General features: G+C 33.0%; 1 protein-coding gene across 4 annotated transcripts in view; it reads right to left on the bottom strand.

Moving 5' to 3' along the window:
* Window positions 1-14,745, bottom strand: part of ARHGAP22 (Rho GTPase activating protein 22) — a 400,236-nt gene that overhangs the window by 315,787 nt on the left and 69,704 nt on the right. The window lies entirely within an intron of this gene.

The following is a 14,745-nucleotide window of genomic DNA, read 5'->3' as shown; positions in this document are numbered from 1 at the left end:
CATGTCTTTTAGACCCCCAATCTAGTATTTTATCCACTTATCAAGAGTAATATTTTCTTAAGAACCTACAGTGTATTAGATACTCTGTTGGGTCCACATGTGTACAAATTTGTATTTGTATATCCAAATGCAAATTAGATACATGCTAAGTAGAAAAATGAGCAGGAAAGAAAGGATAAGAGGAGTGGTTGTTAAGAATAGTGAAACATGATTGATTTCTAAAAATCAATGTGATCTTAGATCAAGGCAAGGGAAACACTGTGGGCTGGAGCATGCTGGATTGATTTAAAAGAGTAGGGTGGAGGCTATAAGATTGATTTAAAAGTGGGATGCCAGTTAATGGAAGGAGCTCACTAGAGGAATTCAAATAAGATAGTTTCAAAAAAATTAATGTGGTTTGCTGCAAGGAGTAGATACTCCTTTAGGACTAGAAGGCTATCCTGGGAGGATTGCAAATGTATAAGATGATTCACATTTACAAGTTTTCCTGAAACACATCTTCCTCCATCCCACTAATCTTAATATCTAATATCTAATTCTATGAATGGTCCAGAAATAAACCTTGGAAACAAAGAAATAACTAGAAATTCTGGGTCCTGAGGGCATTTCAACGGGAGAGAAAAATACAGAAGGGAGTTTGTTCTAACCAAGTACAGTCATCCAGGAGGAGGTAGAGAGAAGGCCATTTGGGATCCAGGATCCCCATGCTTGACCATGGGACAGGACCCTTATCTTAGGATGGAAGCTCTAGGAAAGGGCCAAGACCCTAGTATGAGTATTCCAGTGCAAGCTCTGGGAAAGGAGGTAAAAGGGATGGAAGAAAAGATGAGATAACATTTCATTCTGTTGGGTATTATCATAGTAGGTGACTCCTTGTAGAAAGCAAAGCAGTGCTCAGGTAGAAGTTGGAAATTATTCCCTAATGGACCCTATTAGTTCAGAGTTGACAAAATATACTGAGGCACTAGAATAGTGAACAGAGAAGAAAGGATACCGTAGAAATGTTGCTATTCTTAGACAAATCTTCAGTCACCCTTCCTTAGTTATGGCTTTGCTCTGCACCAGGAGTTAAAGAGACCCAGTTCTGGCACAGTCACAAACATTTTGTGAAAATTTCACATGGAATAAAATATATGCATTACTAATCTCTCAGAATTTTAAGGATATCTCCTAGGTTGCTAAGGATAAAATCAGAAAAGAGATTCAACAAAACATTTAAGTGCATACCATATTAGGTTTTAGAGAAGATGAAGAACTTAAATAAGACATAATCTTTGTCCTCATGAAACCTTCAATCTAGTAAAAGGAATATGGTAGACATAGATAATTACACTGTGAACAATGCCTAAGTACATTATAAAATTTTATACAGAATTATGAGTGTATTCTAAGGAGGAGAAAAAGTATTACTGGCTCAGTAAAATCATGGATAAAACCATTTGATCTGAGCTTCAAAGAATAGATAAGCAAAAAACAAAACAAAACCAAAAACCAAACAAATTTACACAAACTTGATTTGATTCTGAAATAAGCTTTATCAACCCAAGTTCATTCTGAAGTGAAACTATCTAGGGGCCAATAAATAGATGTAAAATAGAACAGATTTGTCATTGTTTCTACAAAAATAATTTTTCATCATCATCCTTTTTTTGTTTGTTTTGTTTTTGCTGAGGCAATTGGGTTTAAGTGACTTGCCCAGGGTCACACAGCTAGGAAGTATTAAATGTCTTAGGCCAGATTTGAACTCAGGTCCTCCTGACTTCAGGGCCAGCACTCTATCCACTGCACCATCTAGCTGCTCCCTCATCATCATTGATAGAGAATCATTGCATTTAAATTTTGACTCATAAGACCCAAATGAACTGTATAAAGGAATAGAAATAGCACTTAAGAAAACAGAATTAGGCATAGTGGATGGATCAGACCAAGCATCTGTCTTAGAAATTTGTATTGGTGGCAACACAATCTTCAAGGTATTGATGAGTCAGTTTATAGATTTTGGGAGAGTCAGATATTAAAAAAAATCCAAACTTAAAACAAGTTATGGCCAAAGTTAGGATAACCCCAACATCTCCTGACTCAAAAACTTGTTCTCACATCTTTATGAAACTCTATGAGAATTATCCACATGTATACAGTGAGTGCCCACAATGCAGAAGTGAGAAAGAAGAAAGCGGGGTTTTGCAAACAGCCTTTTAAAACCAAACAATTGACGGGAAGGTATAGAGATTGCAAAATCTTGCTGCTCTTATTTGTGGGTTACAGAAGAGGCATTAAGATAAAACAAGACATTATAGTAGAAAAGGTGTCTCTCATATTTATATTATACAAGATTCCTTTAAAAAGTCAATGAGAGGGGATTTTAAAAACTGATGCCAAATTAGGCATTTGATATGGAAGTAATTTTAAAGAGTTGTTCTTTGAGCCAGAAAATACTGAGTTCATCTTCACTGGAAGTCTTCAGGCAAAAATTGGATAACTACTTAACAGGGACTTATTGTAGGCAGGCCTCAGATATTGAGTATATGTTGGACAATATTACCTTTGAAGTTTTGTTTTTTTTTTCTAATTCTAGAATCCATGACTCTATATTTTCATAACCCTGTCTTCCATGACATTCTAATTATTAATTGCATGCAAAGCATAGTCCAGAGGAGCAGCTTTTGCCATAGTCATCAAGAATGTTTTTCATGAGTCTGGCTGGAGGTGGGCTGGGATATATTATTTCCCACTTCCTTGATAGGCTTCCAGAACAACACAGGACATACCACCTTCTGTCTCTGTTAAAATTTCGGTAACACCCAAGGGCACAATACCACCAGACTTGTTCCTAATTGGACCCCGAAGCACAGAAGCCTCCTACCTGGGAACATACCCTTTCCTGCTCATGTTTTCCACAAGGCAGGTTTCTACATGTTTCCCAAGATAAAACAATAGAGTTTATTGGCAATTAAGAGATGTTGCCAAAATGTCAAGATTCCACCTGTAACCTTCCAATCATCATTAGTATACTTTACTTTTACTCCTGCCTGGATTCATTTCTTATTGGTTCCTATAACACATTCAATTCTTTTACATCTTTAGAAAATCTTAACTAGATCTTACCATGTCTGCCAGCTTAGTCTATGTTTTTCCTCACATTCTCTGCTAAAAATCCTTGGATAAGCCTATCTACTCTGGATGTTTCCACTTTCTTTATTCTTCTTCTCTTCTAAACCTTCTGCCATCTGACTTCTGACCCCATCATTCCACTGCAACTTCCTTTCAAAATTAATCAATAGCCTTTTAGTTCCCAAATCTAATGAATTCCTTTTAATTCTCCCCTTTCTTGAATTCTCTGCTGCATTTGTTATGGTGATTCATTTCTTCTTCTCTCCTCTATGGGTTTTTGTGATTCTGTTCTTTCTTCAGTCTCCTCCTTTTTGTCTGACCACTTTGTTGGATGAACATCCAAGTCACAGCCATATTGGACTATGAAGCATGTGAAAACTTCCCCTGGTAGATAGGGTGGATGAGACCAGTTTGTTCCTATGGTCATAGAGGTGGTAGAAAAAAGTGCTGTGGACCAAATCCAGAGCTTGGTCAGACAGCAAAGATATCAAGGTTATTCACTGCATCCTGGGTCACAGTCAGTCATCTTGACTTTTGTCTTTTTAAAAACTGGTAATTTTTTTTGTACTTACATATAAAGACTATTTTTAACATTTTTTAAAACTTGAGTTCCACATTTTCTCCTTTCTTCCGTCCCTCAACACCTCCATTCCTAAGATGGTAAGCATTTGATAGAAGTTCTATAGGTGTAATCATGTAAAACATATGTCCATGTTAGTCATATTACAAAAGAAGAAACAGACAAAAAGAAAAAAAATCATGAAAAAATAAATTTAAAATAGTCTGCTTTGATTTGCATTTAGACTCCATCAGTTTTTTCTCTGGATGTGGGTAGCATTTTCCATCATGAATTTTTTGGAATTCTGATTTTTATCCTGACATTGGACTTCTATGATTCTGAAAGAGAGAGAGAAGCTGACGATTTTGTGCAATGCTACCTCCTTTAAATTCAGTTTATTTGCAAATCAAGACATTATCCTGTGACATCTTAGAAAACAAAAGATGAACAACAATAGAAATACTTTCTGTTTCACATACTTGCGTTCACATATAATACATCGTCTCTTATCTCCATGCTTTTGTTTTTTTTTTAAATTTATTTTAATAGTATTTTATCTTTTTTTACCAATTACATGTCAAGACAATTTTTAGCATTATTTTTACAAGTTTTTGAATTCCAAATTTTTCTCACTCCTCGCTCTCCTCCCCTTTTCCAAAAAATGTTAGGCAATTTGATATAGGTTATATATGTGCTATCATGTAAAATATATTTCCAGATTAGTCACAGTTGTGAAAAAAGAAACAGATAAAAAAACACACCCATAAGAATGAAGTAAAAAAGATATGCTTCAATCTGCTTTCAGAATCCATCAATTCTTTATTTGGATGTGGATAGCACACTTACTTTGTCTCCTATTGTTTTCCAGTTTTCCCAGCAGTTATTTTTTTTTATCAAATAGTGAGTTTGTATCTCAAAGACTGGGTTCTTTAAGTTTATCAAACACTAGGTTACTATGATCATTGACTATTGTGCTTTGTGTAACTAAGCTACACCTCTCATGCTCCCCTATGTCTTAGTCAGAACCAGATAGTTTTGATGGTTACTGCTTTATAATGTAATTTGGGAACTTGACTTTTTTTCTTTTTTCCAAATGGATTTTGTTGTTTTTTTTTCTAACTCTATCAAATAATTTTTTGATAATTTGGTATGGCACTGAATAAGTAAATTCATTTAGAAAGACTTGTTATTTACATTGGTTTGAACTACCCATGAGCAATTTAATTTTTCTAATTTATTTGAATTTATGTAATTCTATTCATATACTTTTTGGGTTTGTTTGTCATGGCACATAAAATCCCAAGTATTTTATATTATTTGCAGTTATTTTAAATGGAATTTCTCTTCCTCTCTCTTGTTGCAGAGCTTTCTTGGTCATATAAAACTGATGATTTATGTGAGTTTACCTTAAATCCTGCAATTTTGCTAAAATTTTTTTAAAATTTGGTTTATTTTAGTTGATTCTCTAGAATTCTCTAAGTATGCCATCATATCATTTGCAAAAAAGAAATAGTTTTAGGGGCAACTAGGTAGCACAGTGGATAAATCACTGGACTGGACTTGGAATCAGGAGGACCTGAGTTCAAGTGTGACTTCAGACACTTAATACTTCCTAGCTGTATGGGCAAGTCACTTAACCCTAATTACCTTGGTGGGAAGAGAGAGACAGAGAGACATAGAAAGAGACAGAGACAGAGACAGAGAGGTTGATTTGTGTTCTTTTTGACTATTTAAATTCTTTTTCTTCTCTTATTGCTATAGCTAATATTTCTAGTACTATACAGAATAATGGTGTTGATAATTGACATCCTTGCTTCACTCCTGATCTTATTGAGAAGGCTTCTAGCTTATCCCCTTTATAAATAATAATGATTTTGGATAGATATTTCTTATCATTTTCCTTTATTACTATGCTTTCATGTGTGTGTGTGTGTATTTGTGTGTGTGTTTAAATAAGAATGGCTGCTATATTTTGTTATAAAACCTTTTCTGTATCGGTTGAGATAATCATAATTTCTGTTATTTTTCTTATTGAAATGGTTTTATGTTAATAGTTTCCTAATATCAAACCAACCCTGCATTCCTGGTATAAATCCCACCTGATCATAGTATGTAATATTTATGATATGTTACAACCTTCTTGGTAAATTTAAAATTTAAATAAAATTTAATTTAAAAATTTTGAATCAACATTCATTAGGGAAATTGGTCTACAATTTTCTTTTTCCATTTTGGCTCTTCCAGGTTGAGGTATAAGCACCATCTTTGTGTCATAAGAAAAGTTTGGTAGGCTAATTCCTTCACCTATTTTACAAATAATTTGCATAGTATTGGAACTGATTGTTCTTTAAATGATTGGGAGGATTCACTTGTCAACTCTTCTGAAGCCCTAGGCATTTTTGCCTTAGGGAGTTCATTAATGGTTGGTTCAATTATTTTTTCTAAGATGGGGTTATATCTATAAATCTGATCACATTATATTTTTCTAAATATTTACCAATTGTACTCAGATAATCAGATTTATTGGCATAAAGTAGACAAAATGTTTCCTAATGATTGATTTAATTTTTTGTTCATTGGTGGTAATTTCACTTTTTATCATTTTGATATAGGATATTCAGTATTCTTCTTTGTTTAAATTGAATCAACCTATGGTTTTTCTATCTTATTGCTCCCCCCCCCCCTAAAACCACCTCCTACATTTATTTATTTAGTTCAATAGTTTTTTTTTTTTTTTAACTTTTAGTCTTATTAATCTCTTTTTTGATTTTCAAGATTTCCAATTTAGTGCTCAGTTGGGGATTTTTAATTTGTTCCTCTAGTTTTTTTAAGTTGCATGACCAATTCATTCATCTGTTCTTTTTTATTTTCTTTGATGTAAGAATTTAGAGATATAAATTTTCACCAAAGTTCTGCTTTTGCTGCATCCTACAAGTTTTTTCTTTTTAATTTTGCAAAGTGGTTTATTAATATCATCTCATTTAATTTTCTTACTGACCTTTTTTATAATAGCTTTTTATTTTTCAAAATACAAGCAAATATAAAAAATGTTGTGTGTTAGAGTCTTTTTACAATGAGTCATACCAGTGCCAACAGGAGGTTGTTGAGTGGCCTGGAAGTAATTTCTGGGTCCCAAGACTGCCTCATGGGTGGGACCCTAGTCATATTGAGATAGCTTTTGTAATGGAAGATGGCTCCCTCTCTGATTGACTGTGTGTGTGGCTTCACACACCCTTCTTAAGCCCATCAAGTGGATGGATAGCCAAGAGAGGTAAGGAGCTTGATAGTGAACATGTGGGTCTCTCGCAAACCTGATGTTCACTTGGAAGTTAACAGGTCAGGGCATTATGTAAGCTAGTATAATAAAGATTTTAAATTTGCACATGGCTGTTCTTGAACACACTATTAGTTATTAAACTACAATTCAAGAAATCATAGCCAGAGATCTCTGAAGGACTCAGAAGAGGCAAGTGGGATTAAAGCTAGTTGATACTGCAAAGGTCAATGGGCAGTGGATTTCTGACACCCTGGGAATTAGAAGAGACTGGGAATGTAAAGGTTACAGAGTAATGCTAGGGTATTTCAAATGAAGTGACTGCCCAGGGTTAAGTATTACTGGGCTTTACAATTGTGTTCCAAATTTTTCTCCCTCCTTCCCAGTCTTCCCTCTCTCCTAGACAGCAAGTAATACAATATAGGCTAAACATGTCAATTTTTCTAAGTATATTTCCACATTTTTCATGATGCATAAGAAAAATCAGATATAAAAGGAAAAACAGGAGAAAGATAAAAAGAAAAAAAAACAAGTAAGCAGACAACAACAGTAATAAAAAAGGTGAAAATATTATGTTGTATCTACATTCAGTCCCCATAGTCCTGTCTCTGGATACAGATGGTTCTCTCCATCACAAGTCTAAGAGTTAGTTCTATGAAAAAGCCAACAAAATAAACAAACCCTTAGTAAATCTGATTTAAAAAAGGAAAGAGGAAAATCAAATTGTTAGTCTTAAAAACAAAAAGGGAGAACTTGTCACTAATGAAGAGGAAATTAGAACAATAATTAGGAGTTAATTGTGAGAAAATTAACTCCAATGCTATATAAACTATTTGAAAAAGTAGGGATTGAAGGAGTCCTACCAAATTACTTTTATGACACAGACATGGTACTGATACCTAAACCAGATAGGTTGAAAATAGAGAAAGAAAATTATAGACCAATCTCCCTAATTAATATTGATGCTAAAATCTTAAATAACATATTATCAAAAAGACTACAGAAAATCCTCCCCAGGATAATAAACTATGACCAAGAGGGATATATACCAGGAATGCAGGGCTGGTTCAATATTAGGAAAACTATTAGCATAATCGACTATATCAATAACCAAATTAACAAAAACCATATGATCATCTCAATAGGTGCAGAAAAAGCATTTGACAAAAATCCAACATCCATTCCTACTAAAAAACACTTGAGAGTATAGGAATAAATGGACTATTCCTTACAATAATCAGGAGCATATATTTAAAACCGTCAATAAACATCATATGTAATGGCGATAAACTAGAACCTTTCCCAGTAAGATCAGGAGTGAAACAAGTTTGCCCACTATCACCATTACTATTCAATATTGTATTAGAAATGCTAGCCTCAGCAATAAGTGGAGAAAGAGATTAAAGGAATTAGAATAGGTAGTGAGGAAACCAAACTATCACTCTTTGCAGATGATATGATGGTATACTTAGAGAACCCCAAAGATTTTGCTAAAAAGCTATTAGAAATAATTCAAAACTTTATCAAAGTTGCAGGATACAAAATTAATCCACATAAATCCTCAGCATTTTTATACATTACCAACACAATCCAAGAGTAAGAGATACAAAGAGAATTTCCATTCAAAATAACTGTTGATAGTACAAAATGTGTGGCAATCAATCTACCAAAAGAAAGTTAGGAATTATATGAGCAAAATTACAAAACACTTGCCACAAAAATAAAGTCAGATTTAAGTAATTGGAAAAATATTAAGTGCTCTTGGATAGGCCGAGAGAATATAATAAAGATGACAATATTCCCTAAACTAATCTATTTATTCAGTGCTATACCAATCAGACTCCCAAAAAACTATTTTAATGACCTAGAAAAAATAACAATAAAAGTCATATGGAAGAACAAAAGGTCAATAATTTCAAGGGAATTAATGAAAAAAAAAATCAAGTGAAGGTGGCCTAGCTGTATAACTATATTATAAAGCAGGATTCACCAAAACCATTTAGTATTGGCTAAGAAATAGACTAGTTGATCAGTGGAATAGGTTAGGTTCACAGGACAAAATAGTGAATAACTATAGCAATCTAGTGTTTGTCAAACCCAAAGATCCCAACTTTTGGGATAAGATTATTTGACAAAAACTGCTGGGAAAACTGGAAATTAGTATGGCAGAAATTAGACATAGGCCCACACTTAACACGACATATCAAGATAAGATGGGTCCATGATTTAGGAATAAAGAACGAGATCATAAATAAATTGGAGGAACATGGGATGATTTACCTCTGGGACTTGTGGAAGAGGAAAGAATTTGTGACCAAAGGAGAACTAGAGATCATTATTGGTCACAAAATAGAAAAATTTAATTACATCAAATTAAAAAGCTTTTGTACAAATAAAACTAATGCAAACAAGATTAGAAGGGAAGTAACAAATTGAGAAAACATTTTTACAGTTAAAGGTTCTGATAAAGGCCTCATCTCCAAAATATGTAGAGAACTGACTTTAATTTATAAGAAATCAAGCCATTCTCCGATTGATAAATGGTCAAAGGATATGAACAGATAATTTTCAGATGATGAAATTAAAACTATTTCCATTCATATGAAAGAGTGTTCCAAATCAGTATTGATCAGAGAAATGCAAATTAAGTCAACTCTGAGATACCATTACACACCTGTCAGATTGGCTAAGATGACAGGAACAAATAATGATGAATGTTGGAGGGGCTGTGGGAAAACTGGGACACTGATACATTGTTGGTGGAGTTGTGAAAGAATCCGGCCATTCTGGAGAGCAATCTGGAATTATGCCCAAAAAGTTATCAAACTGTGCATACCCTTTGATCCAGCAGTGCTACTACTGGGCTTATATCCGAAAGAAATACTAAAGAAGGGAAAGGGACCTGTATGTGCCAAAATGTTTGTGGCAGCCCTTTTTGTAGTGGCTAGAAACTGGAAAATGAATGGATGCCCATCAATTGGAGAATGGTTGGGTAAATTATGGTATATGAATATTATGGAATTTTATTGTTCTGTAAGAAATGACCAGCAAAATCAATACAGAAAGGCTTGGAGACATTTACATGAACTGATGCTGAGTGAAATGAGCAGAGCCAGAAGATCATTATACACTTCAATAACAATGCTATTTGAGGATGTATTCTGATGGAAGTGGATATATTTGATAAAGAGAGGATCTAATTCAGATCCAATTGATCAATGATGGACAGAATCAGCTACACCCAGAGAAGGAACACTGGGAAATGAGTGTAAACTGTTTTCATTTTTGTTTTTCTTCCCAGGTTATTTTTACCTTCTGAATCCAATTATAAAATTAATAAAAAACCCAAGTATATTGGAATTGGCCTGAATTATCTCAAAAGAGCCAAATCTATCACAGTTGATCATCACAAAATCTTGTTGCAATGTACAATATTCTCTTGATTTTACTCACTTCACTTAGTTCATGTAAATCTCTCTACATCCTATAAATTTTGGTATTATTGTTATTGTTCTTAATGAGTTTATTGATTGTTTCTTTGATTTTATGATGATTATAGATCAATTTCCCCAATAAATATTGATGTAAAAACTTGAATAAACTATTAGCAAGGAAATTACAGAAATATATCAGAAAGACTATACAATATGACTAGGTAAAATTTATATTAGGAATGCAGCTTTTGTTCAATATTAGAAAGTTATTAATATAAATGACCATATCAATAATAAAACCAACAGAAATTGTATGATTATCTCAGTAAATGCAGAAAAAGCTTTTGACAAAATACAATACCCATTCCTATTAAAAACACTAAAAAGAATAGGAATAAAGGACATGTTCCTTAAAGTGATAAGCAGTATCTAAAGTGATCATTTAAATTATCTGTAAGGGGAATAAGCTAGAAACTTTTTTCAATAGGATAAGGATTGAAAGAAAGATGCCCATTATCAGCACTATTATTCTGTACAGACCTAGAAACAGCTATGGCAATAAGGGAAGAAAAATAATTTGAAGGAATTAAAATAGACAATGAGAAAAGAAAGCTATCTCTCTTTCAGATGATATGGTGGAATACTTAAAGAATCCTAGAGAATCAAGTTAAAAAAGCTACTTGAAATAATTAGTAACTTTAGCAAAGTTGTAAGATAATAATAATAAAAAATATGATCTAGCATTTCTGTATATTACCAAGAAAGCTCAACAAGAAAAGACAAAAGAGAAATTTCATTTAATATAATTCTAGACAATATGAAATATTTGGAATCTGCTTGCCAACACAAAATCAGGAATTTTATAAACACAATTATAAAACACTTTTTATACAAAGAAAGTCAGATGAAAACCATTGGGAAAATGTCAATTGCTCATTGGTAGACTGAGCTTATATGATTAAAATTACAATTCTACTATTGATTTACTTATTCAGTATCATACCAATCAAACTACCAAAAAATTTATAGATTTAGAAAAAATAATAGCAAAGTTCATTTAGAAGAACAAAATGTCAAAAATACCAAGGAAATCAATGAAAAAAATGCAAAAAATGTGGCTTAGCTGTACTAGGTCCAAAATTATATTATAAAGCAGTAATCATCAAAATGATTTGGTACTGGCTAAAAAATAGATATTCAATGGAATAAATTAGATATATAACACACAGTAGGAATGATTATAGTAATCTATTGTTTGATAGACCCCCCAAACTCCAGCTTCTGAAATAAGATAATTTGAATAAAGAATTTTATAAAAACTTCTGGGAAAACTGAAAAACAGTATGGCACAAGCTAGGTATAGACCAACATTTCACACTGTATAACAAGATAAAGTCAAAATGAGTATATGATTTGCACAGAAAAGGTGATTCCATAAGCAAATTGGGAGAACAAGAAATAGTTTATGCTGTCAGATCTATGGGGAATGGAAGAATTTATGGCCAAACAAGAGACAGAGAATATTATATAATGTAAAATGGATAATTTTGATTACATTAAATTAAAATTTCTTCCATAAACACAATCAATATAATCAAAATTAGAAGAAAAACAAAAAGACATTTTTTTTACACTCAGTGTTTTTAAAAAATTCTCATTTCTTAAATACTTGGAGAATTGAGTTAAATTTAAAGGAATACAATTGGTTCTCCAATTGATAAATAGTCAAAGGACATGAAGAAATTAAAGCTATCTATAGTCATGTAAAAAGTTGTCTAAACTACTATTGATTATAGAAATACAAATTAAAATAACTCTGACGTATAATCTCACATTTAATAGATTGGCTTATGATAGAGAAGAAAAATTACAAATGTTGGAGAAGATGAGGGAAAACTGGGATATTAAGGCATTGTTGGTGGAGCTGTGATCTGACAACCATTCTGGGGATTAATTTGGAATTTTGCCCAAAGGACAAACAAACTGTGTATACTCTTTGCTACAGCAATACTACTACTAGAATAGTATTCCAAAGATATTATAAATAGGGGAAAGGACTTACATGCACAAAATATTTATAGCAGCTCTTTGTGGTGGCAAAGAATTGGAAATTGAAGGAATGACCGATAACTGGGGAAAGGTTGAACAAGTTGTGGTATATGTATGTGATATAATATTTTTGTGCTATAAGAAATGATGAGTAGATGGATTTCAGAAAAAATTGTAAAGATTTACATGAACTGAGGGTGAGTGAAGTGAACTGAAGCAGGAGAATACTTATACAGTAATAGCAACATTGTGCAATGATCAATTTTGACAGATTTAACTCTTCTCAGCAATACAATGATTCAAAACAATGATGGAAAACGGTCTCCACATCCAGAGAAAGAGCTACAGAGACTGAATGCATATTTGCTTTCTGTCTTAGGGAGGGAGGATGAAAAGGAGGATGGGATAAAAAATTGGAAACTCATGATCTTATAAAAATGAATGATAAAAACTAATTACTTGTATTTGGAAAAAATAAAATATTGTTTACCCCATAAAAGACATTAAACATGGTTTGGGAGATACTGAATTTGAGGTGTTAGTGTACCAGATGACAGTCTTTATTGTTGTTATGATCAATGAAAACAGTGTATTTCAATATCAATTATATTCTGCAGGCATATGAGCAATTAGTTTTAATCAATAAACTTGCTACGCTTGGTTCACTAATCAATCATTCCCAGGTTTCCTAGACTTTGAGATATGGTTGTCAGTTTTATGCTTACTCTTAAACTAGGAAACAGAAACATAGCATCCCAAAAGCTGATGATACAGGGTGGGTAATTGATTGAAAACTGATAAGCACAATTTCACTGGTTCTTTGCTCATCTATTTTAGAACATTTCTCTCTTTAAGAAATTACTTTTCCAGCATCTAAGAGCTGAATATGCAGCCTGGAAGCTGACAGTCCTGCAGAGACCATCTGCCTTTTACATCCCTACCAGTTATTAGACCCTCATACCTAAGAGAATTTCTGGCACGGTGGATATGGTCCAGAGCTTTTCTGAAGTCAGGTCCATATTTCCATTGCCAGAGTCTTTCCAACAGGGAGAAACAATATGTTTCCATCATCAACTCAGCAGATGTGTCTGGAAGACCCATGAGAAGAAGAAATATTGAAGGAGAGGAAGACATGTTTTCCATCGTCATTTTCCTGGATACAATTGTATTTAAACTACAAAACAAGTTAGCTCATTTCCTGTGTCCAGCAGGTTGGCAGCAACATTAGCTGGAGATCAGAGCTCAGGGACTTAGGAACTCAGTTGCACACATCTGTGTTTGCATTCCGCATTCTTCATCCTTCCCTGGTATTCTGTAAACATCACTTTGCATCCAAGCTAACTCTAGGGTATTATCTCAAACAGAGTCATACAGTTGATTTTCTTGAAAGAGCATCTAACAATAATGTAAACATGGGCAGGGAAAGCGAATTGTTTCCCTTTAGATTCTGGGAGCCTTTTGGTAACTTCTTGGAGTACAGAAAGCAAACTTTCTTTTCTTCTTTCTCACAGAGTAATGTATTTCAAAGTGTAGATTGAATAAAATAATATTAATAATAACAATGATAATAACCTTTATAATACTTCAAAGTTTGCATATATATGTATATACACATTATATATATATTTGCATCAGAGACATAGAGAAAGCTTGTAAGGTTAACTTGAGAAATTTACAGAAGTAGAAATCAATATTCATGTGAAATTAAGCAATTTATCTGTAGTATGTATGAGTAGAAATATTCAAACAGATCTTTCTGTTTAGGTTAGCTTTCTCTTCAGGGTCTCTGATCACTGATTTAAGTACTCTCTAAAGCTAGAGTCTAAAACCAGATCTCCAAATTGTTGATCAATAGATTTTGGGGAAGTCTATGAATTTGTTGTTTTAAAATATTTTTATAATAATTTCAATATTATTGGTTTCTTGTATATAGTTTTATGCATTATAAAAACATTTTTCTTTAAATTTCACCTCAGATATTTATTGGCTGTGTGACCTTTATTTAAATTCTGTGTTTCTCAATTCCTTTTTAAAAATATTTTTCTGCAAAAACGTCCATAGGTTTCACCAGATTGTCATGAAACAAATAAAAAAAGTTAAGAACCTTAGCACTAAAGGGATGCTGATGATCCCAAAAGATGCTATGTAACATTTAGAAACAGCTAAGACTGACAAACTACTGACCCCTTCATCTTAAAGAGTTTGGGCATAAATAACCAGGGGCTGTTTTCCAGTCACATCTACTCCATTGATTAGCAGTGGCAAAGAAAATCCAGATTATTGCCCAGGAGGTAATTAATGACTCCTCATGAGCCTTT

This window comes from Sminthopsis crassicaudata, chromosome 2, assembly GCF_048593235.1.
Source record: "Sminthopsis crassicaudata isolate SCR6 chromosome 2, ASM4859323v1, whole genome shotgun sequence".
NCBI classification, from domain to species: Eukaryota; Metazoa; Chordata; class Mammalia; order Dasyuromorphia; family Dasyuridae; genus Sminthopsis; species Sminthopsis crassicaudata.
Note: the sequence above shows the minus strand (reverse complement) of the source record. Positions and strands in the feature narration are given on the sequence as shown.